This window comes from Panthera leo, chromosome A3 (assembly GCF_018350215.1).
Source record: "Panthera leo isolate Ple1 chromosome A3, P.leo_Ple1_pat1.1, whole genome shotgun sequence".
NCBI classification, from domain to species: domain Eukaryota; kingdom Metazoa; phylum Chordata; class Mammalia; order Carnivora; family Felidae; genus Panthera; species Panthera leo.
Window position 1 is genome coordinate 84,759,255 of NC_056681.1, and position 27,461 is coordinate 84,786,715.

At 38.5% G+C, this 27,461-nt stretch overlaps 1 protein-coding gene across 12 annotated transcripts in view; it reads right to left on the minus strand.

Annotated features, from left to right (window-relative positions):
* The window catches only part of RNF113A (ring finger protein 113A), a 511,139-nt gene that overhangs the window by 117,783 nt on the left and 365,895 nt on the right, over positions 1-27,461 (minus strand). The window contains exon 6 of one of the 12 annotated variants that reach the window (XR_006200724.1): positions 17,540-17,769. The exons of the other annotated variants lie outside the window; for them this stretch is intronic. The gene's annotated coding sequence lies outside the window, so the exon portion shown is untranslated. Of the gene's footprint in view, positions 1-17,539; positions 17,770-27,461 lie in introns of those variants that run through there. 12 annotated transcript variants of the gene reach the window in all.

Consider the following 27,461-nt stretch of genomic DNA (forward strand, 5'->3'; position numbering starts at 1 on the left):
ATTCCAGAAGATGGAACCAGCACAAATATGTCATGCATGCCTTCCAAGACCTGCCATAGTCCGGTCACACCTCATCTACCTATTCTGATTAACAAGTATTTTTTTTTTTTTTTTTTTTTTTTAGCAACTCACCACACAGCACTCCTATAACACTGGGATGTTCTTAGAATATTTTCCTTCTCCACCAGTTTTTTATGTCACTCCTTTCTTTAAGAACTGATTTAAAATTTACTTTCCCCATGAAATCTTCTCAATTTTTCCAGCCCACACTCATTGCTCTCTTCTCTGTCCATGTGTTCGGCATCAAAATCACAGCAGCTCATTGTTCTATAACCTCACACGTATTAGTGTTGGCTTTAGTTTTCTAGCTAAATTAAGAATCCATTGAGGGCAGCTTCCGTGTTTTTTATGCATTCTTATACCCACACAGTATTTAACATGATATACTCTGTTAGTCACAGAGGCACAACAATAAATCAGATTAAATGAAAAAAAAATAATACATTATCTGTCTGGTTGGTTAATTTGCTGGTATGTCCAAGGCTGTAGTAGGTACTGCAGGATATACAAAAGTGGGATATGATGTGGTCCCTGCCCCCAAACAGTTTCCAATCTCATTGAGAAGGCAATAAATGCAACATGAAATAATTTGACTACAGGCTAACGCTAAAATGCCTGGTATAGGTAGGTGTTGCTTTGACATCCAGGAAGGGGATGATATAAGGTTAACTGAAGTTAAAACTGGGAAGATTTTATGGATGTGACAGAGTTTGTGATTAGCCTATAAAAGTATAAAAGTTGAAGAGGCTGATAAAATACCAACATAGTTTTATTCATACAGAAAACTGTACATGAATGTTCATAGAAGCTTTATTCATAATGGACCAAAGCCAGAAACAGCCTAGCTGTCCTTCAATGGGCTAATGGTTAAATACACTGTGTATATTCATACCATGAAATACTACTCAGCAATAGAAATGAAAGCACCATTGATACATGTGACAACTTGGATGCATCTCCAAGGAATCACATGGAGCAAAAACAGGCCAATCCCTGAAGATTATATACTGTATGATTCCATTTACATAACACTTTTTCTTATTTTAGAGAGACAGTGTGTGAGCGGGGAGAGGGACAGAGGGAGAGAGAGAGAGAGAGAGAGAGAGAGAGAGAGAGAGAGAATCTTAAACAGGATCCACACAGTGTGGAGCCTGACACAGGGCTCAATCCCACAACCCTGGGATCATGACCTGAGCTGAAATCAAGAGTCTGAGGCTCAACAAACTGAGCCACCCTGGTGCCCCTATATCACACTTTTTAAATGGCAAAAATGGAGAAATTGAGAACATATTAGTGGTTGTCAAGGGTTCAGAGAGGGGACAAAACAGAGATGGGCATGGTTATGGAAGGGAAACTCAAGTAGTATAATGAGGTCAGGAAAAATTAAGTAAGGCATTCAAACATTCAAAGAAGATGACTTCATCAACTTACACTGATTCTGACTTGGGAAGACCATCACCATTTCACTGAAAGGGTCAGAGGTTGAGATGCTGTCTTGCAACAAAGACTAGTATACCCTAGTCCTCACATTAAAAGCTCAGTCCCTACAGCCAACTAGTCTAAGGGTTCCAAGGCAATGACATACCTAAGATTCATCTCAAGATGTGAAAAATACAGATTCTTGGAACCACACCTAGAAATTCATGTTCAGGAGAGTTGCATAGGATTCTGGATTTTCCATGTCTGATAAGCAACCCAGGTGATTCTAATCTACTTGGAATAAAAAACCAGAACCAACAGGAGTACTTATTAAAAATTCAAATTCTTTGAGACCCACTGCTTTTGTTGCACCAGTCTATTTTAATTTTATTCTGGTAACTCAATGAAATTTATAGAAAGAGGTTTGAGTACTTAAAGGTCTGGGTCATGTTCCTATATGGTTGGGGGTGGAGAGAGAGGAGGAAGCTGTCAAAGTATAAAACCTTCCCAGCCCTCCTCTTCCAATCACAACTCATCAGAGAGCATTTTACACAGGGAGATCAAAGGCCCTTGCCGAGGAGAAGTTGAAAGACTTTGCTGTTGTAATTCTGGGGCAGAGGTGCTTGGATATAAATGATTCCTAACTGTGGGTTTGGGGGACCCTGCTACGTAGAAATGTAAACACAGATGTCAGGCCTTTCATCCCCACTATATAAACATACCAGCTGCCAGGGGAAGAAGGAGAAACCCTTTGGAATTAGCTGCATTTTTTTGCCATCTAGAGCATAAAAATTGGCTTCACGCTTGAATTTCCACCAGCAACGCAAAAGCACTGCTCACCAGAGAAGGACTGAACAATGAAGGAGACATCCACTTGCCGACTGCCTCTTTTCTCAGGGAGACATTCAGATCTTGCCATTCTCCAACATGCGAGTGGCTATCCCAGATGAGAACAATGAGAAGAGGTGGTAACACTCTATCACACAATTGCCAGACTCATGGAAGAGGCCCTTAAAAAATATGTGGCCACTTTGTTTCCAGGGTTGTATAAACCAAGAGTCTCACTGAGATTTACACTCCTGATCAACACAGATTTAGGGAAAACGGAAGAAGCAAGTCTTGTGAATTTTTGTGAGAAAAACAGAATGGTTTCCAGTAACAGAGAATATGATTATTCCAATACATAAATATTCAAAGGGCCACAACTGGTTTAGCCACACCCGAACCACAACAGACCTCTTCTCACACTATTAAATAAGTTTTTTTAAAAAGGAAACCATGAAAGAAACCATTTCTGAAAAAAAAAACTTAAATGTGCAAAAAAAGTATAATGGGAAATGTATTTCTAAACAAAACACTTCAATCCATGGAGAAATGTGTCTTCAATTACATCTGGAGCTAGCGTGCCAGCTTGCATATGCGTACAAGTCTCGTGTTTTCTACAGAGTCTCAGTTCTGAAAGACCTGAAGAACTATAGTGAAAGCATATAGAGAGTGTCTTTTCATTGGACAGGGGATTTTTTTTTTCCTGGAAACATTATGACAGCCAAACAGATCTTCTGACATTGGATAAGTTAGTTGTTACATTATTCACCATATATAAAAGTTCAAGGTGATAAAAATAAATCTGAAATTACCAAGTAGTCCACATGTGTGAACTTACTGGGCAGAGGCCATTGTGGTTTAGGACGCATTAGTTCTAACAAAATTTATCCCTTTACAAATGGTCCATTGGAGTATTGTAAAAGGATTATCACAGTGAGCTTTCTAAATGGTCCTATTGCTTAGAATGGGCCAGCCAACCCGGCTGTGTGTGATAGAAGAACCAATCAATTCAGAATAAATGCCTCAGAGGCATTAATTAGAAATTTTGTCCTGCTGAGGATTAGTTCATAAGATATTATTTTCCATAGTCAGGTTATGGACTACAACTGAATAAAAATCTGTGAAGTCAATATCTTCTACTTACAAATAGGTTAATTCAGGAAAGCTCTTCATAAATTTGTTTGTAAGTTCAATAGATCACAAACAACTCACTTGTACATCTTTCTGCTTTTACAAGAGGGTTCTTGATGTTGATTGCATTGATTCTGTCTCTTCTTGCTTATGTCAAAAACTCGCATATATACATAAATATACTTGTGGGTATATGAAAATACGTGTATGTGTGTGGTATCTATGTGTCTGTGTGTGCAACCTAGATAGTACTTCAAACACAGCACACACACCAGAAAATCTCAGAAGTTCAGACTTAGAATAACTATGCATGACAGCTAGTGTCCCCCGTGGATGCAGGCGAAGTTGAATTTCCTTTCTCAGGAGCACGGCATTCATTAAATTGAGTAAGTAATATAGCTTACATAATTCTTAATTCATGCTAATATGGCAAAAATATGCATCTATGATTTGGTTCCTGTGTACCTTCCCAGGCTGATCTCTCACTCATTCTGTGCTGGAGTCTAACTGTTTTTGTTTTTGTTTTAATTCCCTCAAAGCACCATTTTTTCCCTCTTCAGCCATTAAATTTGTACTGATCATGTATTATGTGTTAGGCAGGGTTCTAAGTTCAAGGGGCTATAGCAGTGAATCAAGCAGACAAAACTTCCTGCATTCTTGCAGTTTAGGTTCTAGCTGGGGAAGACAGAATAAACAATTATGTAGAATATATAGTATCTGACATGGTAGTAACTATAAGAGGGAAGACAGGAGAGAGCTGGAGGGGTGGATAGGAAAGGCCAAACCTGGAGCGTTTGAGCAAAAGGTTGAAGGGACTGAGGAAGTGAGCCAAGTGGGTACCTGTGGAAAGAACATTCCAGATAGAGGGAAGAGCTGGTGCAAAAACCCTAGCATTCTTGACTCATTCAACAGCAAGGAGGTCAAGGTGAAGAAGGGACAGGATGGTGGAGATGTGGTCAGGAGGCAAGGGGTTGTCCGGATCATGGAAGGCTCTGGAAATTTTGTTTTTACTTTGAGTGATGTGGAAAATGATGTCAAGGAGGATATGAAGAGGTGGGGGTGGGGAAAGGTGGTGGTGACACAAGGAAAGATGACATGGACAGTACTGGTAGAAGTCATGAGAGTTGTCAGTCTGCCTGTAATTTGAAAGTAGAGCCAAAAGGATTTGCTGATTGAACTCAGGGAAGGAGATAAAGCAAGTCAAGAAAGAATCCAAGGTGTTTGTCTACTTTTGCCTGAGCAACTGGAAAGGTGGAAATGTTGTTCACAGGGAGGGGCAGGCTGCTAAGGAAGCAGGACTTAGCAGGGGTGCGGGGAGTGCAGGTATCAGGAGTTCAGGTTTGGACAGGCTAAGATCAAGATGCCTGTTAGACACCCAGATGGAGACAACAGTAAGGCAGCTGGGCATAGGAGTCTGTGGTTCAGGGGAGAGGTGTAAATTGGAGATACAAAGTTTGGAAGTTCTCAGCACATAGGTGAGATTTAAATCTATAAAACTGAAGCACCAGAAGAGTGAGAAGATAGACAAGATATTCGAAGAGTGAGCCATGGTTCATGGAACTGCTGACTGAAACTTAGTATATGCTGTTCACTGGGCTTGATGTGCTCTTAGCCCTCCCCTGCCACCTTTGTACAAGATGATTTTCTTTTTTCTTTTTTAACTTCATAATGATTTTTATTTTTAAATATTTCTATGTATTCTATGTATCTGTATATACGAATACAGATTTTACTCTTTTTGAACTTTATCATCCTGTAAGTGTTCTTCTGTGACCTCCTTCTTTCCCTGTGCATTAGGTTTTTAGGATTCATTCATGTTGATGCATACAGGTACTGTCCATCTATTTTCACTGCTACATACTATTTTATCATGCAAATAGACTGGTATCTATTCAACTATTTCCCCCAGGTTTGGGATCTTAAAAACATTTCTTTTTTTTTTAAATTTTTTTAATGTTTATTTATTTTTGAGACAGAGAGAGACAGAGCATGAACGGGGGAGGGGCAGAGAGAGAGGGAGACACAGAATCGGAAGCAGGCTCCAGGCTCTGAGCCATCAGCCCAGAGCCCGACGCGGGGCTCGAACTCACGGACCGCGAGATCGTGACCTGAGCTGAAGTGGGACGCTTAACCGACTGAGCCACCCAGGCGCCCCTTAAAAACATTTCTATTATGGACATTTTTGTATAAATCTCCTGGTATACATACATGTTCAAGAATTTTCCTGAGACAATACCTAGGAGTGAATTTATTGATTCATAGAGTACAAATGTATCCAACTTTACTGGCCATAGCTGAACAGTTTTTTTTTTTTTTTTTTCCAAATGGTTGTACCATTTATATTCTCACCAGCAGTGAATGTGAATTCTTATTGCTTCACATTCTTCATGGCACTTCCTATTGCCAAGTGTTTAAGAAATTTTTGCTTCTCAAGTATGTGGAATATGGTATTTTATTACAGTTTTATTTTACATTCCCATTATTGATATTAAACAGTTTTGTACGCTTACAGACCATTTACATTTTCTATGAAATGCCTGTTCACAGCTTTTGGTTATTTTTGTATAGAATTATTTGCCATTTTCTAATGGATTTGTAGAAATTCTCTGTATTACCTAGATACTAATCTCTTTTACAGTTAATGTGTTGCAAATATCTTCTGTAAATTTGGGCCTTCTCTTTTCACACTCTCTCTGAGATTTTTAGATGCATTTCTTCATTTTAATGCAGTTGAATTTATCAAATTTTTTTTAGTTTTTTTTTCCTTTTTTATTTTTGCTTTTACTTAAAAAAACCTACTACCACAAAATCAAAATAATATTTTCCAGAATTATTTTTGTCATTCTCATTTCAGCCATTAATCTACCTAAAGTTGATTTCTGTGTATGATGTTGGGTAGGCATCAGATTTCATTTTCCATAGGGAAAGTGAATGTCCTAGCACTATTTATTGAATTACTGCACTTACTCGTAATGCCCACAAAGTTCCACATAAGTGGCTCTGTTTCTATACTCTATTCTCTTTCATTGGTCTATTTGTCTATTCCTAGGTCAAAACTACAAGGCATATTGTGCATGTGTGTGTGTTTGTGTTTTAATAACTGTCTCTCCCTACTTCATATTTTGCTCTTCTTCAAAAATGTCTTGACCATCCTTGGGCCTTTGCTCAAAATTAGATTATTAAATTCCACCAAAAAGAAAAAAAAAGCTATAGGGATTTTTTTTTACATGATTGCACTGAATTTATTTATAGTTTTATTTAGGGACAGCTGACAACATTATGATACCTACACTTCATATCCAAAACCAACCGAGATATAACTCAATTTTGTTAGCCATTCTTTAGCATTTTAACAAACTTTTTTATTTTTTCACAAGTTGAGTTTGTAGTTACTCTTCCCCATAGTGAAAATGTGTTCAGAAACATGGTCTTCAACAGCTATTAGATTTATTGCCATTTCCTGTCCCTTCTGTGATGACTTCCAATTCACCTTCACCTTTAAGGCTCCAGATCTGTCCTTAGTCCGCTGAGTATAAGGGTTTGTTAGTAATGTTTCACCCATCCATTTCATTCATCCTCTGGCAAATGCTGCTTTCAGAGGATTAAAGACCAGAATGTTCTGATTAAACACTTAATTAGACATAATAAAAAATATTGCTAGTTTTAATTATTGATTCACTCATTAGTCTAATATACTAATGAAAGAGCTTTGAGAAAAGGAAATGGAATAAAATTTACCCTCTGAGAAGATGGGTTGATATCAGATTCTTATGCTAAAATTTTTCAGAGTAAACTACCAGCTCCTATAGATGGGAGCTGTCTAACTAGTATTTCATTCATTTCATGGAACTCTAACGGGTAAGGTTTTTGCAAATGAGAGCACTCAGACTGGCCTTTCAGTTATATACTATTAGAAACTACTGTAGACCATGAGACACAATAGAAAAGAGCCCTGTACTCAAAGCCAGATGGTCTGTGTTCAAATTACATCTGTCACTTCCCTATTGTGTCTTGCAAAAGAATCTCTTTAGCCTTTGCTTGATCTTCTGTTAAGATTTAGACTAAGATTATGTCCTAGGCAACTTTTTGTCCTAGACAACTTTTTCTTTCATGGTGCCTACTGAGTGTGAGGCACTCACTATATATTTACCAAATTAATGAAATAAGATTAGATTAAGTGATATCTTAAGTGCTTTTCAGTTTTAAAATGTCATGGTTCTCTCTAATATTTACCTTTTTGTGTGATTACATCCCAAATTACTTTAGAGGCCTGTGCAAACCTCTGATAGATAGGTAGACAGATATAAAATTGTGATTTAGTACCAAAAGTACTTGTATGAATTAACTTCTTCAGTGCTTCCACTGACTTCCATCATTTGGAATATTATATAAGAAAATTTCAGGAAAACCCACCTATATCACAGGTTTTATTCTTTTCCATTATCCAGCATGAGAGATCTAAGAAAATGCCATGGGGCACCTGGGTGGCTCAGTCGGTTAAGCGGCCGACCTCGGCTCACGTCATGATCTCGCGATCTGTGAGTTCGAGCCCCGCGTCGGGCTCTGTGCTGACAGCTCAGAGCCTGGAGCCTGTTTCAGATTCTGTGTCTCCTTCTCTCTGACCCTCCCCCATTCATGCTCAGTCTCTCTCTGTCTCAAAAATAAACGTTAAAAAAAAATTAAAAAAAAAAAGAAAATGAGGAGCAACCAAATGGCAAGGCAGAGAGGACTGTGTTAGATGTCTGTTGATGTGTATTGTCATGGTGCACAAAGTATTGCTGCATAAACAGAGCAAGTTGCAGAGAATAGTCCATAATATAATCCCAATTTTGTAAGAAGTAAGAATAATTGTAAACATACAAACACATTCCATGTGTATTTCAGGGAGTTTAAGTTTTTATAAACTTAGGAAAAAAGTCTAATTGACTACTCAAAATTCTTAACTTCTGTTTCCATGGATGGGGTGGTGGGTGAGTGTTTAAAATGGGGAGAGTGAACGGGAGGTATAAAAGCGAGGTATAAAGGGAGGTATAAAAGTTATTTGCCCACTTTTATTTTGTTTGGCTTGTTTCATAAGCAATTATACATTTGCACTGAATTCCCTTTTCAAGCTAAAAAGTATGTAAAAATGGTTGATACCTAAATTTAACTTGTTCTGAAAGCAGCCTTCATGTCTTTCAGATTTCTGTTCAAATGTCATCTGCTTGAACATTATATATTATATCCTTCCTCCCTGGTACTTTTTAGACTTCTTTATTCTACTTTCTTTTTCTCCTGAGCACTTATTGCTATCTGAGACTATAGATTTATTTGTCTAGTTGTTTACTGTCTGATCTTCTCACACTAGAATGTCTTAACCAGTGCCCAGAACAGTGCCTAGCATACATATGGTACTCAATCAATATAGTTAATAAATACAAAAGTAGATAAAGCAAATGTCGTGCACCCCTGTGGAGCAATCTAATGCCAACTGAGCGTGCATGCTGACCTATGCAGCTGACATGGTTTTCTTCTAAAGAGGGAACAGCAACGTAAAAATTTAAACTCAGCGTTTCTTCTCTCCTAGCCTCCAACATCTAGAGATGTCACAAAGGTTACTCTGCAAACCTTGAATTATTACCTCTACTTCCTCACTTGGTACTATTCAGAGTTTTCTAGGTCCACCAGACATCATTAGACTCAGCAAAATCATGCCTTTAGGTTTGTCTAATCACCTGATGTGTTTACTTGATGTCTCCAACTAGGTCTTCACAATCTTGTCGTACTATATCTGAGATAGGATATAGATCAATTCAAAAGGCAAAGTAAGCAGTATATTCTCACCCCTGGATTCTTTATCAGAATATTATATCTCCTTCATTTCTATGTCAATAGGTAAGAATGTTTCATTTGTGCTAAGATGCTCTTAGTTACAAATAAGATAAAACACAATTCATTTGGCTTAAATAATCAAGATTTTACTGACCCTCAGTACCAACACGTTCTCAAGGAAAGGCAGTTTCATGGTTAATTGATCCAGTGTATCAATCATATTTCCAAAGATCAAATTTCTTTCCATATTTTGGCTAAGCAATCCTTAATATGAGCTCTCCTATGGTAGCAGGATAACTGCTTGACAAAGTCAGGGGTATAATTGTCTTTATTCAAGTCCAGTAGGAGAGATTCCTTCTGCCCCAATATTACAACAGTGCTGAAGTATATACTGGGTGAACTCACATGGGAAATATGTCCTCCCCAGAACCAATGACCCAAGCCAATGGAACAGAATATACTGAGTGGGTTAAGCCAAACTGAGCCCACCCCAAGAGTAGAGAGTGAGGTCATATTACTCTTGATTTCATATTACTGGTAGGATGGAAGAGAGAAGAGAATACATCAATGAAAGTTACTCTTAAGACAAGTGTCCATTACAGATATCACCAGAGAGGGAGATGAAGGCAAAGAGAACTACTCACTTCATCTTTCTGTGGGCTCCAGAAAGTAAAGGGTAGGGAAACCATAGCTGTAGCTGTTTGATTTGGATTCCCAATGTCCTTAGTCTCTCTAAAGTATATTTATTGCTTAGAAATCACATGGAACGCAGAAGAATAAAGTCTGAGTCTAAATGCTGGGACTGGTCAGTGAATTGGGATCCTTTGCATCAGGAATTTGCCTTTTTAAAAAGGCCAATGGACTGCCTGGTAGAAACAGCATTGCCAGAAAAAATTAAGGTTCTTTGTTCCTCCTGATCAGGCCCTTTTTTTTCCCTCTGATCCCAGGTTGGAAACTGAGGGGGCGAGGGGAGGAATCCGTTAGTACAATAAAAATTTAAAAAATATTTTTGTTAACAATGCTTCCCCCACTTCAGCATTAACAACACCTTCTACCCACAGGGCAATAATATCTATATCCCATTCTTATAGGGATAATCTAACCTGTCACTTGAGGAAGTGCTGAGAAAGCTCCAAGAATCAAAGAAAATGCTCAATGCAAATTGATGGCATTAAAAAAAAAATGTTCTTACTGTGGAGAATTTCAAGCACAGAACACTACAATGAACTACTTTGTACCCATCACCCAGCTTCAATAATAAACTCATGGCCAATCCTGGTTTCAGCTACTCCCCCTTCCCATGTTATTTTGAAGCAACTTATATATCATATCATTTCATCCGCAAATATTTCAGTAAGTAAACTCATATGCCTCCAAAAGATCATAAATCTTTAAGGAACCACAATACCATTATCACAGATGTTAAAATTAACAATGTTTTCTAAATAATTATCAAATATCTAGTCAATGTTCAAATTTACAAATGTCTTATAATTGTTATCATAATTCTAAAATTTGTATGTCTGCATGAAGAGGCAAAGGGAGTCCACATATCGCAATTCATTTGTAAATATTTAATGTATCCTTTGATATATGGGTTCCATCTAATTTCTCTTTGTCTTTCATGTAATATGTTCGTTAAGAAATCAGGTAATATGCCCTAAAGATTTTTTCACAGTCTGGACGTAGCTGATTGCCTCCCCATGGTAAAATTTTACATCTTCCTCTCTTCTCTCCTATAAATTGGTAGTTGGAGCTAAAAGCTTCATCAGATTCAGGTGTGGATGACATTTTGAACAACTGGTCAAGGATATGTATTCATATGTCTTCTAATATCTTAGGTATATGTATTCAAAAGTGCCTGGGAAATTCCAAGCTGCAGTAAGGTGTCATTTCACTTACAGCAAATAAATAACCGAAATGGAGGGAGTTCACATGGCAGGATGTTATTTTGAAACTCACACAAGTTAACATTCCCAAGTAGAAGGAAAGAAACTGCATGAGTGTGGGGCTGCACACACAGACATTGTCCACTCATTTGTAAGGACATAAAGACATTTCTGGGTGTTTTATTGATCAACCTACATCATCCCACACTCCTGAAAGTCCCACATAAACAAAGCAAGCTAAAAATGTAGTTCTCCCTCCAAGGTGTCTGTTTTCTTCTCTGCCTGCCTTCTAGTCTTTCCCATATTTGTCATATTTGACTAGCACCCTGGCAGCAAAGTCAACTACAAACAATTTTGAAAGTAACATCCTGGAACAAAATTTTATGCAAATCAATATATATTACAAAACACAGATACTGGACAGCTATTCTCTGATTCCAAGAGTTCTGTACAGCCATCTTGGCTTAATCCACAGAAGTTATACTTTCCACCAACACCACTGCTGTCAAATGTCAAGCAATGGTATGCTGAAATGCAGTGTAGGACACAGAATATGAAGGTTTGCTCAGAAACTACCTAGTCTGTTTCTCTTGTTTTTCAAAAGCTCAGAGAAGGTAGACTTGCAGTTAAAAGACATGTTGAGTCTAGAACATGGTACACCTGAGTTCCAATCAGTGGCTTTCTGTACCCTCTCTCTGCTAAAAGGCTTAAGATATCTCAAATACAAACCCAAAATCTATGTAACCTTAAGTCTTCCCATTATCTTTCATGAGCTAAAGCCTAAGGAGAGATCTCTCTGGAATGAGAGAGTGAATGATCTTTTGCCCACCCACTCTCTTGATAACGGGAATTATACTATTTCACTGCTCACTCTTCCTACCCTGGGATGGGACAAAGGCAAATTTTTCTTTCCCCTGAGGCTTCAGTATCATGGACAATGTCAGTCTCTCCCTCCATTGTCCCTTATACAGATAAGTTTGCAAGTTTAACCAGTTCTTCTGTGTGCCATTCATTTCTCCCCCTTCTTCTTTCATGCCTTTTCTCAGACACAGGTTATTCTATCCATGAATTATGGCAGTCTCTTCCCTTTCTCACTTCTTGTTCCCACTAAAACAACCTTGTACATGTGCTGTATGGATGGCATACTCCAGTTACTCAAAATCTTCTAAGGACAGTTATTACCTGTCCAGCCCAAATGCAAACTTTTGACCCTGTTTTCAAATGCTGTTTCACCAGTCAGTTATCCCACATTTATCTCACTCACTCTTTGTGCTGCTGGCTTAACCCTCTGATTTCATGTTTACATTCCCCTCACGGCATCTTCTCCAACCCTCTCAATAGCCACTGCCAAACCTACAGATCACATGCAGAGAACATTGTAAAAAAAACAGGCAAAGTACTCTTTCTTCTGAGAGATCTTCTCCACTTCATACAAATTCTAATTTCCTTGACTTCCAACTCATGATATTCCCCACCATAAGTACACATGGTGTCATCTTCCCATACAAACTTCTCTAGCTAAATTAATACCACTTATAGGAACATTTTGGCTGTGAACAAATTCTCCAAATTTCCTGTACAATTGCAATCCATTGATAAATATTTTTTAATATTTGCTAACTATTACATAATACTATATGTAAAGCACTAATCTAAATACTATGGTGTTTACACCAATGTACGAAGTAGTCTCTGCCTTCAAGACCCTTATATTCTAGCTGAGCCAGCAAAATATGCATATTTGAAAAGATTGCATTGTGACTTTGAAAAGTCACAAAAGATATTTATTTATTCATTCATTCATTCATTCATTCATTCATTTTTAAGTAGGCTCCATGCCCAGTATGGAGCTCAAATTGGGTCTTGAACTCAGGACCCTGAGATCAAAACCTGAGCTGAGATCAAGAGTCAGATGCTTAACCAACTGAGCCATCCAGGCACCCCCAAAAAAGATAAATTTTAAATGAAAAATTAGTAATAGCCTAGTAGTGGCTACTACGGGGAATTCAGAAGAAGGGAAGTCCTGGAAGAAGGAAGAGAATTTAGACTGGCTTGGAGTTCTAGGTAGAAATTTTAATTGGCAGAGAGAGGATCAAAATTAGCTAGGGCATGGTGAACACAGAGTGTAGGCTATTAGCAGATATGGACCTTTTTTTTTTTTTTAATGTTTATTCTTCAGAGCGATGGGGGGAGGGGTGGCAGAGAGCATGAGAGGGGAGACACAGAGAGACAAGGGACAGAGAATCCAAAGCAAGCTCTGTGCTGATAGCAGAAAGCCCCATTCGAGACTCAAACTCATGAACCGTGAGATCATGACCTGAGTCAAAGTTCGACGCTCAACCAACTGAGCCACCCAGGAGCACCAGATATGGACCATTTTTCATCTTTAGTGTACTTCTAAGAGGAAACACAACTGCTGACTATAAACAGGACAAAGATGACGTTAACAGTGGTGCTAATGATGGAGATGTGAGGAAGGTTAAGAATACTGGCAATACTGACAAATGACAATGATGACTCTAGTGAAACATGCTTTACGAGGAGCCATTCTCTTTTTGCCAGCCTGCACGTGATTTTATCAGTTGGTGTGAAAAAGCCTCTCATTTCAATCTGCCATTCCAATCTAATTGTGATAGCAACGCAACGCTGATATTGACTATTTTTTCTTGCTTTATATCAATGGCTTTATGAATTCATCCCCCCCCCCCATCCGCCCAACCCCTGGCCCAGCGGAACAGCAGCAACATTTGTGGGCTGATGCTAATTTATCTGGCTATAGTCTTGTTAATATACTTAGGTTCGGTGAAGCACAGTCCATGGAGTGCTCAGGAAAAGCACAAATAATTGAGTGCTTTCCTAAGAGTTTGCTTTCCTTTAGTAGATGTTGCCCCAATTTCATTCCCATAAGCTTGGCTTCTGAACTGAGGATAATACAAGCTAATACCTCCGACTGAAAAAAGCGTGCATATATATAACCAACATTAAGATTTTCTTTATACATCTAAACTCACAAGAAAACACACACACACACACACACACACACTCCACTTTATGTGAAAGATCCTGCCATTTTACTTTTAAGCTTGGGAGAATTGAAGGCGCAAAGGCAAGCATGTTCTCAGTTCTACCCTGCAGAGGCTAGCGCTAAAATGACGCCTGGAAAGCAAATGCGGTGACCTTTAAAGGAATCGAGAAGAAGCTATTTCCAGCACATTACTAAATGCTATATTTTAAAGGTTCTAACCTTATTTGCTACAAGTGTATAATATCAGGAAACCCTTGTGAGGGAAGGGTCTGCATTCATCACATGGCATAAGTCACTTACAGAAAAGATGAGAAAGTTATTACTTTCTAACTTGCAGACACCAAAGTTCAACCCAGCTCCTTTTGTGGTTTGCTGCATTAAATAAGGTTCAGGGATCACTTGGAGAATTACAGGCTTCTTGACCTAACAAAAATAAAAAGTTTTCTGCAAATAACAATGACTATATCATCATGCAGAGCAACTTATGACACAAACACACACACACTCCACCTTTTACAGCTTATGCCAGCTGGCAAACTGACCCGTTGTGTGTCTACGGTATTAAATTTACTCTTCCAGTTGATTAATAATAATTGATGCACAAGAGCCACTATCAAAATAAAGAATGGGTAAGAAGAAGAAAATCACTCATTGAAAAAAAATCCTAAAATATAGTCTTTGAAATTGAAATTGGACTCTACTATGAAGGTCTGCAGAAACTACTTACAAAAAAGTAAATTATACACTGATTATCTTAATATCTGATAGATAGGTCATTTTATTTTGATAATACAGTGTCTCCTTAAATTTGTATACTTCTTTACAAAACACTGGTATTTGGCCACACTTCTATATTCATAACCTCATTATATTTTATAGATTGAAAGTAAAGATTTCCAGCAAGTCGGCTTCAGTGCATCTTTTCCCCACCCTGATTGCATAACCCACATCTGTTGAAGGAGTAAGTTGCCAATTATATCGTGGATATAGGATTTATAATTCGGCCAAGCCAACAAAACATCATGTGGGGGCCTATGTGGTCAGAATTGTCTCCAGTTCACCTTTATGCTAAGTGGAGCCATCAAAACATTAGTAAATAACTCTGATCGCCTAACAATTTGCTGGCCTCTCATGATGGCCTGACTGATTTCTGATGTTTAATGGTGGATTGGAGAATCCATTTCAACCTAGTTAGCATCATTGTTACTGTTTATTGGTTTTCCATACTTAGAATTCAAAGAATGAGCCCAGAAGCACAAAACAACTATATGAGGTTTGTGACATGGCTTTTCACGCTAGGGGAATTCTCTTAGGTCTCTTAGTTCTCCTGGTCAGGAAACAATTATGTGAGAACTTTGAAATGTCTTATTTAACCGAAGCCCCAGGCAAAAGAAATCAACAAGGGCATTGCTCTCTTGGAGCAACAGGCAAAGTCAAGGAAGAAAAGAAAACCAAGTAGTTAAAGGTAGTGTGCAAATTATATGCAGAAATCAGTTCAGTTTCACAATTAAGGGTAGGAAAAGCTGAGAAACTCATCAGTGAGATGTTAAATAAAGGGGTCACTTAAGCCTAAAGATCTTGTTACTTGGGCCATCATTGTTCCAAAATGCCCTTGGCTGAGTTACAGAAAATCTAAGGTCCATGGCAGCTACTGACTTTTAGTGCCACAATGAGTATTCTAAAGTGTTTTGGGCTACTGTTGTTGAGACTCTCTAAAATGAAACAAAATGCACATTGATTTTTAGTACAGAGATCCCAGTATTACCATAAGTTAAAAAGTGTTTCTTCAAGATAACTCCTTGTAGCCTGAGACATGATCAAATAAACTCAGGGAAGTTAGGTCTGCAAAGTCCCTCACACTAGCCCATTCTGAGTCACCTTGGATTGCTCAGTCTACGCATTTTTTTTCTGCCTCTTTTTGCTGCCATCATTTCTAGGGGAAACGTCATGCATAAGATGGCTTTATTCAATTCAAACTCAATAAAGGTAATCACAAGTGACAATACTGGAGACAATATATTGGAGGCAAGTGTCAGGGCTCCCCTCATATTCTCTGTCGGCAAAATTAGTCATAGGTTTGCCAAGGGAGACTGTGTTTTCAGTTGAAATGCAGGTTCATATGACTTCAGTGGAAGGATATTTTCGTTTATCTACTTATAAACATGCTGGATGATGGCATGCAGGCAATATGCTATTTCTAGGTTTCAGATGGATATTGTGCTTCCTTGGCCCCCATCTCTCTGTTCTATTATCCTCTATAACAATAATGTCTGACTTTTCACTGAGTGACACTAGTATGCCAGGCTCTGTTCTAAATACTTGCTATGACAGTATTCATTTTATCTTCCAAATAATTCTTGACAGTGAGTGCTATGATTGTTCCCATTTTCCTACTAAGGAAACTGAAGAGCAGACAGGCTAAAGGATTTGCCAAGGTCACACAGCCACTGAGTGGTAGAGCTGGAATCCAAACCCAGTTTATTGATTCCAGGTATTTGCTAATTCACAAAGCTTTGTGAGGATTCAAACATTCCTGACAAATAGTACCAAATAAATGTCTACTATTATTTTTTACTGATACTCAGATCCTATTGTTATCATATTTTTTAAACTAGGTTTTTATACACCATCTTACACATTCTGACTTACATGTTCATTATACTCTTTCCTTCGCTTATCTTCTCAAAGTATGGTGGAATTTGGTAAGGATATGAATATAAAGTATTTAGTCTTACTAGCTGACAAAAACCTCACCATGATGGTTAGTTTTATGTGTCAAGTTGGCTGGGCCACAGTGCCCAGATATTTGGCCAAACATAATTGGATGTTACTATGAGCATGTTTTTTGGATGAGCTTAATACTTAGGTGGACTTTGAGTAAAGCAGATTACCCTCCACAATGCAGGTGGGACTTACTCAATCAGTTGAAGGCCTTAATAGAACAAAGACTGACCTCCCTGAGAAAGAAAGAATTCGTCCAGTAGATGGTCTTTGGACTTGATCTACAATATTAGTTCTCCCAGGATCCCCAGCCTGACAGCCTACCGTGAAGATTTGGACTTGTTAGTCTCCCTAATCACATGAACCAATTCATAAAAATCTCTCTTTCTCTCTCTCTCTCTCTCTCTGCATGCACACGCACACACTCACACACACACACACACACACACACACACACACACACACAAACCCTATTGGTTCTGTTTTTCTGGAGAATACTGACCAATATACCTGTGAACCAAAATGTTAAAACCTAGCCTGATTCGGGGGCATTTTTCATCAGCCAACACAAATTTTATCATTTCTCCCCCTCCTTCCTGGAACCATGAGAGTTACAACATCCCTGAAATTCTCCTAGAGGGTAGACCTTCAAAGTCTCATTTGACTGTTCTTACTCTTTTATGGGTTCCATTTGCCTGCAAAGAAGAACTTTAGGCTGCACAATAAACAAACAGAAACACCAGCAGAGTGAGCAGATTGCCTGAGGATGTGGCTTGTTCCTGGACACTCCCGGTCATCCTGAAAACAAGCCCAACAAGGAGGGCAGCTTGGCCAGGTCTCCTCCACTGCGTCTGCCTTTCCCACAGCTGACCTCAGCCCTTGCATCAGCTGAAAACCAAGATGTGATTGATTAAATATCATGCTAGAGATTTTATGCCTAATTATTTAAATTCCCTACGGCGAATCTTTAAGAAAACAGTGGAAAAATAATATCAATAGCCTGCAGAAGATAAATCTCACACCATCAAAAGCAAGTGTAGCATTTCACCCAGTTCTGCTAGTTAATCCCTCAGTCAGGCCTTCCTTTTCATATGTTAAAGACTTCTTAGGGGATGGAATGATGTGTTAAGTTATAAACAGCTGCTGGGTGGTTTAATACAGTCACAGGTGAGTGGATTTCCCCCCTTTCTTTTTTTTCCTCACCATTGTCACTTTAAAAATAAAAAAGCCACCCTCTCCAGAAAGCACAACATATAAAGCCAATATGTTTGCCTTTCAATTAAATACCTCAGGCTATCAGCTTGAGTGCAACACCTCAACATCAATGAGAAGATTTTTCTAAGAACTGTGAAATGCAGGACGGTGACTGCCAGTGTTTCTGTGCAGGAATCCCGCTAATGAGCTTTAATGTCCCTGACAGCTCAAATTGCTCTAGGCTGAAGCTTGGTCTACAGGTTGTCACCTTGGGTGTGTCTTTATTCCTGAAATCTTAATCTGTTAAGTCATATTTGAGGTTTAACAATCAAAATGTTCACATGGATTCAAATATTCCTTTTTTTTTTTTTTTTTTTTTTTTTTTTTTTTTATGGTTCTGGCCAATGGAACTATGAAAATGACATCACGGATATAGTCCAAACTTCTCCATTTTCTTTTTAAAATTTTAACAGAACTTTTTAAAGAGCAATTCCAGGTTCACAGCAAAATTGAGCAGGTTTCAGAGATTTCCAATACATCCTCTGTCCCCACATATGCACATCCTGCCCCATATATCAATATCACTCACCAGAACGATATATTAATTACAATGGATGAACCTACATTAACACATCATTATCACCCAAAGCCCACAGTTTACATTAGGGTTCACTCTTGGTGTTGGACAGTCTAGGGATGTGGACAAATATGTAATGACATATATCCACCACTCACTACCATACAGTCTAGTTTCACTGCCCTAAAAATCCTCTGCTCTATTAATCCCTCCTCACCTTCTAACCCCTGGCAACCACTCATCCTTCTACTGTCTCCATAGTTTTGCCTTTTCCTGAATGTCAGATAGTTGGAAGTATACAGAAAGAAGCCTTTTCAGATTGGCTTGTTTCACTTGGTAATAAGCATTTAACTTTCCTCCAAGTCTTCGAAACTTGAAAGCTCATTTCTTTTTAGCACTGAGTAATATTCTATTGTTTGGATATACCACAGTTTATCTTCTCACCTACTGAAGTACCTCTTGGTGGCCAAAACTTGCAAACATCTCTTTTGAAATGACTGAAAAGGGATTAGTAACTCACTGCAGGGGGAAAAAAATCTATTAATATTTGTGTTTTTTAAAATGTATTTGTGGAACAAAGGCTACATATTTGCTGGGTGTGGTGGCAAATTAGGTGGGAGTGACCTTGAATGAGGAACACCAACAAGTCACAAAAATCTTATAGTTTTTGATATGGTATAATCTGGATTAATTACTCAGGGATAAGTATTGCAAAAAATCAAGAGTTTTAAGCATATGTATAAATACTGCTGAAATCTATGGCATTATTTGACAATTTCAAACTTTAGGCAATTTCAAATTTTTTGCAATTTTCTTCATTCAAGACCTCAAATTATTCTGTTGATTGCCCCATTATATTAAGAGAGAATAACACTGCCTTTTTTTTTTTTTTTCATCTTCAGAAGAGAAGTGAAGCATAGTAGCTAAAAAAAAAAAAAAAAAAAAAATTCCTGATGTGGTGTATTCTCAGGTTTAAATTCTACTTACATTGTATCCTCCCCAATGACACACAGAGACATTGTTAAGAGAATTAACTTGCTGCCTGTTTATTTGTATCACATAATTCCAATTGTTCTTTATCAAACCAACCCATTGTTTCTGATTGCCTGTGTATCTCCATGATAACGTAAGCTGAGGGCACCCACAGTTTCCTGTTTAGTTCCTGGATCATGGTTCCTCAGTAAATATTTGCTGAATGGATGTCCTTTTGTTTACTTGTTCACTTTTTCCTCCAAATTTTTATTGAAATTCCAGCTAGCTAACATACAGTATAATATTTGTTTCAGGTGTAAGATTTAATGATTCATCACTTACATACAACACCAAGCGCTCATCACAAAAAGGGCCCTCTTTAATACCCATCCCCATTTAACCCATCCCCCCCACCTCCCTTCCAGCAACCCTCAGTATGTTCTCTATAGTTAAGAGTCTGTTTTGTGGTTTGCCTCTCTCTTCTGCCCCACCATGTTCATCTGTTTTGTTTCTTAAATTCCATATATGAGTGAAATCATACAGTATTTGCCTTTCTCTGACTTACTTCACTTAGTATAACATACCCTAGCTCAATCCACATCTTTGCAAATGGCAGGATTTTATTATTTTGGATGGCTGAGTAATATTCCATTGTGTATATGCACCACATCTTTTTTATCCATTAGTCATTTGATGGATATTTGGGCTCTTTCTATAATTTGGTTATTGTTGATAATGCTGCTATAAACATTGAGGTGCATGTATCCCTTTGAATCACTATTTTTGTATCCTTTGGGTAAATACCTAGTAGTGCAATTGCTAGGTGATAGGGTAGTTCTATTTTTAATTTTTTGAGGAACTTCCATACTGTTTTCCAGAATGGCTGCACTAATTTGCATCCACACTAATAACAGTGTAAGAGGGTTCCCCTCTCTCTGCATCCTTGCCAACATCTGTTGTTTCCTGTGTTGTTAATTTTAGCCATTCCCACTGGTGTGAGGTGATATCTCACTGTAGCTTTGATTTGTTATTTCCTTGATGATGAGTGATGTTGAGCATCTTTTCATGTGTCTGTTGGCCATCTGTTTGTCTTCTTTGGAAAAATGTCTATTTATGTCTTTTGCCCATTTCTTAACTGGATTATTTACTTTTTGGGTGTTGAGTTTGATAAGTTCATTATATATTTTGGATACTAACCCTTTAACTAATATGTCATTTGCAAATATCTTCTCCCATTCCCAAACTTATCTTTCAGTTTTGTTGATTGTCTCCACTGTGCAGAAGCTTTTTTATCTTGATGAGGTCCCAAAAGTTTATTTTTGCTTTTGTTTCCCTTGCCTCAGGAGACGTATCTAGTAAGAAGTCTATGGCTGATGTCAAAAGAGGTTATTGCCTGTGTTCTCCTCTAGGATTTTAATAGTTTCTTGTCTCACATTTAAGTTTTTTATCCAATTTGAATTTATTTTTGTCTATGATGTAAGAAAGTAGTCGAATATCATTCTTTTGCATGTTGCTGTCCAGTTTTCCCAACACCATTTGCTGAAGAGACTGTCTTTTTTTCCATTGGGTAGTCGTTCCCGCTTTGTCAATATTAGTTTATCATATACTTGTGGGTACATTTCTGGGTTTTCTATTCTATTCCATTGATCTATGTGTCTGTTTTTGTGCCAGTACCATACTGTCTTGATAATTACACTTTTGTAATATAATTTGAAGTCCAGAATTGTGAAGCTTCCAGCTTTGCTTTTCTTTTTCAAGATTGTCTTGGCTATTTGGGATCTTTTGTGGTTCCATACAAATTTTAGGATTGTTTTTCTAGCTCTATGAAAAATGCTGGTGGTATTTTGATAGGGGTTGTATTAAATGTGTAGATTGTTTCTGGGTAATACAGACATTTTAATAATATTTGTTCTTCCAATCCATGAGCACGGAATGTTTTTCCATTTGTTTGTGTCTTCTTAAATTTCTTTCATAAGTGTTTTATCGTTTTCAGAGAACAGATCTTTTACCTCTTTGGTTGTTTATTCCTAGGCATCTTATGGTTTTTGGTGCAACTGTAAACGGGATCAATTCCTTGATTTCCCTTTCTGCTGCTTCATTACTGGTGTATAGAAATGCAACAGATTTCTGTACATTGACTTTATATCCTGTGACTTCACTGAATTTGTGTATCACTTCTAGCAATTTTTTGGTGGAGTCTGTATTTTCTACTTAGATTATTGTGTTGTTTGCAAATAATGAAAGTTTAACTTGTACCTTGCCAATATGGATGCCTTTTATTGTCTGATTGCTGAGGCTAGGACTTCTAGTACTATGTTGAATACAAGTGGTAAGAGGGGACATCCTTGTTATCCTTGCTCTTAATCACTATATTATAATAAAAAGATTATAAAAATTAGAGAAGCAAATAAAGAATGTAAAAAGTTACTTATAGAGGCTGCAATTCCTACATGGATTTAACTTGTAAACCAAAGAAAAGTAATTGTCCATATAATCTAAAGCTTCTATCCCTTTATATTTGTGTTTGGGTTAATATTATTATTATTATTAATTATTATTATTAAATGTTTATTTATTTTGAGAGAGAACACATGAGTGGAGTTGGGACACAGAGAGAGGGAGAGAGAATCCCCAGCAGGGCTGCGATGACAACACAGAGCCCAACATGGGGCTTGATCTCATGAACTGTGAGATCATGACCTGAGACAAAATCAAGAGTCGGACGCTCAACAGACTGAGCCACCCAGGTGCCCCTTATTATTTTTATTTTTTAAGAGAGAGCACGCACATGTATGAGTGGGGGAGAGGGGCAGAGGAAGAGAAAGAGAATCTTAAACAGGCTCCACACTCAGTGCAGAGCTGGATCTCAGGACTATGAAATCATGACCTGAGAGCCAAACTCGAGAGACTAATGGTTAACCTACCGAGCCACCCAGGCACCCCTGTTTGTGCTATTGTTCTGTTGATTTAGAAAGAACACACAGGGAACAGACTGAAGAATAATTCTGGGCCAGTGTGAGGTACTCCTGGTGTTAGATTACTCCAAATAAGCCAAATGGAGGCCCAAGTCCTACTTGCAAATGTAAGTTCTGATCTTCAGTCTAAAAGTGTTGCCTTTACACACTACAGAGATTTGCACTGAGAGGTGCCACAACATTGTGGTTAAGATGTTGAGCTCTGGAGCCCCATCTAGCGGTGAACTCAGAAAGTATTGAGGGGAACCTGAGTGGCTCAGTCGGTTGAGCATCCGACTTCGGGGCTCAGGTCATGATCTTGCCGTTTGTGAGTTCAAGCCCCACGTCAGGCTCTATGCTGACAGCTCAGAGCCTGGAGCCTGGAGCTTGTTCCCTCTCTCTGCCCCTCCATCACTCGTTCTCTCTCTCTCTCTCTCTCTCTCTTTCTTTCCCAAAATTAAAATAAAACATTAGAAAAAAAAAAAAAAGAAAGTATTGAGTATGAATCCTGGCTCTCCTGGAAGAGTACTTTGGCCAAGTTCCTCAGTCACACCAACTATTGCCTTGTTATCTGAGCAACAGGGAGAAAAACGGCACTTAACTAATGGATTTGTTTTGAGGGTTAAATGAGATAACACATTGAAAGATAACACTTAACCTTGGCATGTAGTAACACTCAAAAAACTGCTCATGGTATTTTGTAATGCTACTCCATACTAGTCAATAGTGTCTCTCAACTAGCTGTATGCCTAAACGGTGGGTTTCTCTATTTTTGCTTTACTGTATCTACCTTTCTGCTTATACTTACAGTGCTCAATAAATACATATTGACAGCCTGATTGGCAAGGAGAGCAAATGCTCTCTACATATAAAATTCTGAAAATGACAGCAAGTGAGTGGATTGCCATTTGGTCTTTTGATCATTCTATTCAGATTTGTGTGATCAGATTCCTTCCCTTTTACAAATAAGAGGAATAATTTCAGGAAGCCTCAGACATCCTCATATAAGGTTAAATATTTAAAACAGAGCTGTGCATGAGCCTTGAAAATATCCAGACAAACACATGTTGAAAAGCTTTTACAAAGCCCTCTGTAGCACAATGAGCCAAGGGTGGCCCGAGAATCCCTGCAGCTGCACATCAGGGTACACGCACCCATGTGTCAGGGGCCGTCTATCTTGAGCACAGCTTACAGGCCTCTTCTCAGGAATGAGGTCACCCCACCGCCCAGATGGGCAGACAGGCTGTAGAATGAGATATGTCTGGGTGCAGATGTGGGAAGAATTGGGACTAACAACCATAATGGAAACAGGAAATGAAAGTTAGGTCAGCCCAATTGCACAGTTGTTGAAAAAGCAAAACTTAGACATGTGGAAAAATTTTCATGCTCCATACTGTTTACCACCAATCAGCCAACTTTACCGATAGGTTAGGCTGTCACTATGAAAAAAAAAAAAAAAAAACCCAACCTCTCAAGGGTGTCCGTGAGACCCCTTCCCCACCAGGCTTCTTAAATTCCTTCCTGTACTTCAACATATCACTAGATCTAAAGGATCATCCTATTCAAATGCTTTAATGGCAAAACTGTATTTTTTCCCTACTGTTTAGAGCCATTATAATGAACCTTGCAAGGCTTTTGAAAATTGGAGGGCCTTACTGGTTATAGAAAACAGGAAAAAATATGAATTTAATGATAATAAGAGAACATGCCTGTTCCCTTACAGTACACACAGATATGAATGTTCATAGCATGCATGGATCCACAAGCCCACCCATACACATACATGAGTCCAAACACACACATTTAGTGCTTCTGACCTTTATATGAGAAGTTATTTGGGGAACATTGTTGCTGGGTCTCTGCAGTAGGAGAGCAATGAGTCATTAATCTCTCAAGATGCTTAGCTTATGCTTGCTGCTGTGTTGTTACTAACCTGACCCTCCAAGAGCACTTCCAAGGCTATCTGCTGACCTGAAAACTTGGTTTGAACACTGTCTACCACTCTGCCCTTGACCTCACATGGACAGTGATGTCTTTTTGGCTTATGATAAAAATCATGCACAGCTAACACAGGCAGTCTGACAAAATCACCAGCTCCAAGCCCTGCTAATTTTTCTAAAACTATGTATAATGCTCTACTATTTCTAAAAGTCAATAGATTTTACTCTTTAAAATACACCAGCATATTTAAAAGTTGGGAAGCATCCTACATAAAACCTTTTCTAATTCTGCAAACTCTCTGTGATCATTCTGTTTTCTGAAAGCCTCAGAGTCTATGTGCCATATCACTTAATTGTAAAATATCTTAAACAATTCTCTCATTGTTTCACTTACATTAGGCTTGCTTTCCAAAACGAAGTGGGCCCAGAAAGAGGCAACACTCAGGAAAAATGCTTCGGGAAAAAGTTCTTTTTTTTTCTTTGCTATTTAAAGCAAGAGCAGGAAAGAGTGCAGAGCCTGCTGAGCTGATGAGTTGGCAATCCATTAATGTATATCAGAACTGAGTACAATTCCCCAGATTTTATCTTATCTATCAAAGAGAAAGATGTTTAGACTAGAAAGAAGAGTATGGACAAACTTAGGTGAGAAAAACTAGAGCCCAATTCAAGAGTCAAATATAAAACTAACAAGCTAAAGAGAATGAATTTAAATTCCATAGCTCACAAGACATGCACCCAAGATAAAATTATTAAACTCTTTAGAAAACCACAATGCAGAGAGGAGATCTTCGTAAAAAAGAAAACTAAAGTGTTTATCTGGCTGCAAATTCAATACAGTCCATTCATTCAATAATTTATTCATTAACAAATTATGTGTCAGGGGCGCCTGGGTGGCTCAGTCGGTTAAGCGTCCGACTTCAGCTCAGGTCATGATCTCACAGTTTGTGAGTTCGAGCCCCGCATCGGGCTCTGTGCTGACAGCTCAGAGCCTGGAGCCTGCTTCGGATTCTGCGTCTCCTCCTGTCTCTGCCCCTCCCATGCTCATGCTCTGTCTCTCTCTCTGTCTCTCAATAATAAAAAAACATTAAAAAAATTAAAAAGTAAAACAAATTATGTGTCAGGAACATACTAGTCTCAGGAACTACCCAGTATGTGTCTGGAATTATTTTAGGCCCCTTTAATGAAAAACAACAACAACAACAACAACAACAACAACAACAAGATAGGTGAAACTTCCGCTCTGATGGAGGCAGCATTCTAGTGGTAGAAACAGAAATTACACAAATAAATAAACAAACATGTAATGGCAACTGGTGATAAGTGCCAGGAAGAAAAATAAAGCAGAATAAGGAAAACAGAATGTGACTGTGGGGAGATGTTAAGGGTTCTATTTTATATAGAGTAGTCAAGTATGGACTTTCTGAGGAGGTGACATTCAGCAGAAATGAATTAAGGGAATAAACCATAAGGAACATTCCAGGTATAGGAGACAGCATCTGCAAGAGTCTTGAGTAAGGAAGGAGCTTAGTGTGTTCAAGAGACAGAAAAAATTGCCCAGGTGGCTTGAAGCAGAGGGAGGTGAAGAGCAGGGTGGGACAGGTAGGCAGATCAGGCAGGATCTTGTGACCCCCAATAAAGAAGACTAGATTTTGTCTGAGTGTGAATTGGAGGATCCTGAAGAGTTCTGAGTAGGGAAATATCAGAATGCTATCTATAATTTACGAAGATTTCTCTGTCTTCACACAGACATTCTCTGTGTGAAGAATATAATAAATAGGAGCCCAGAGAGGAAACCCTAAGACAAGTTAAGAGGCTCTCTCATCAGCACAGAAGAGAGATGGAGGTGAGTGGCGTGGTAGTGGTAGAGGGGGTGATACCATTGGCAGGAATGGCAGGTGGGACATAGCAATGGGTTGCTCAAGGGGAAGGAGTCAAGAATGATAACCAGGTGTTGGCTAGAGCTAACTGAGTAATTTGTGGGGCTGTTTATTAAGAGGAGGAAAATTGGTGGAGAAGTAGAATTAGGAGGATGGTAGGGCATCAAAAATTACATGGGAAGTGAGATTACTAATGATGTCATCCAATTGTTAAAAATAACTAATGGGGGGCACCTGGGTGGCTCAGTCCATTAAGTGTCTGACTCTTGGCTTCAGCTCAGGTCATGATCTCACGGTTCATAAGATCGAGCCCCACATTGGGCTCTGCACTGTGAGCATGGAGCCTGCTTGGGATTCTCTCTCTCTCTTTCTCTTTGCCTCTCCCCACTCACGTGCACACACACCCTCTCTCACTCTCTCAAAATAAATAAATATTTTAAAAATAATAATAACTAATAGGAACTTTGACTATATTGATGGAAATGTAGTATTCCGATCAAATGACACAATACATCCTTCCTACCGTTTGCTGTTTGTACCACATCATAACCAGTCTGTTCAGTACTAAACTCTACATGTTGAGAGGGATGCTGACAAAAGTCCACATTCAGAAGATAGAGTCTGAGAAGGAGAAAGGGCTGACATGACAGATACCTGAGGAAACTGGGGAGGCTAGAAGTAAAAAAAATCCAGGTGTTCTCTGGGTTGCTTCTCTCTGAGGGCATTGGGCGAGGATCTGTTCCATGTCTGTCTGGTGGTCTCAGATGTTCCTTGGTTTATCGATGGCATTCTCCCTGTATCTTCACTTCACCCTGCCTCAGTAAGCATGTGTCTCTTCATATAGCACTCTTTATATACGGACAGCAGTCATACTGAATTAGGGTCCCATCCTACTCCAGTATGACCTCATCTTAACTAATTAACTGTAACTAGACCAGAAAAGCCATCACTAAGAAAGGTGAATATAGCACATAGTGGTTGCTTCTCAAACATTAAAAGAAACTGAACTTATCCCATGACTACAAAAGGCAAATGAGTAGAGGAGGGTAGAAGACACCAGGAGAGA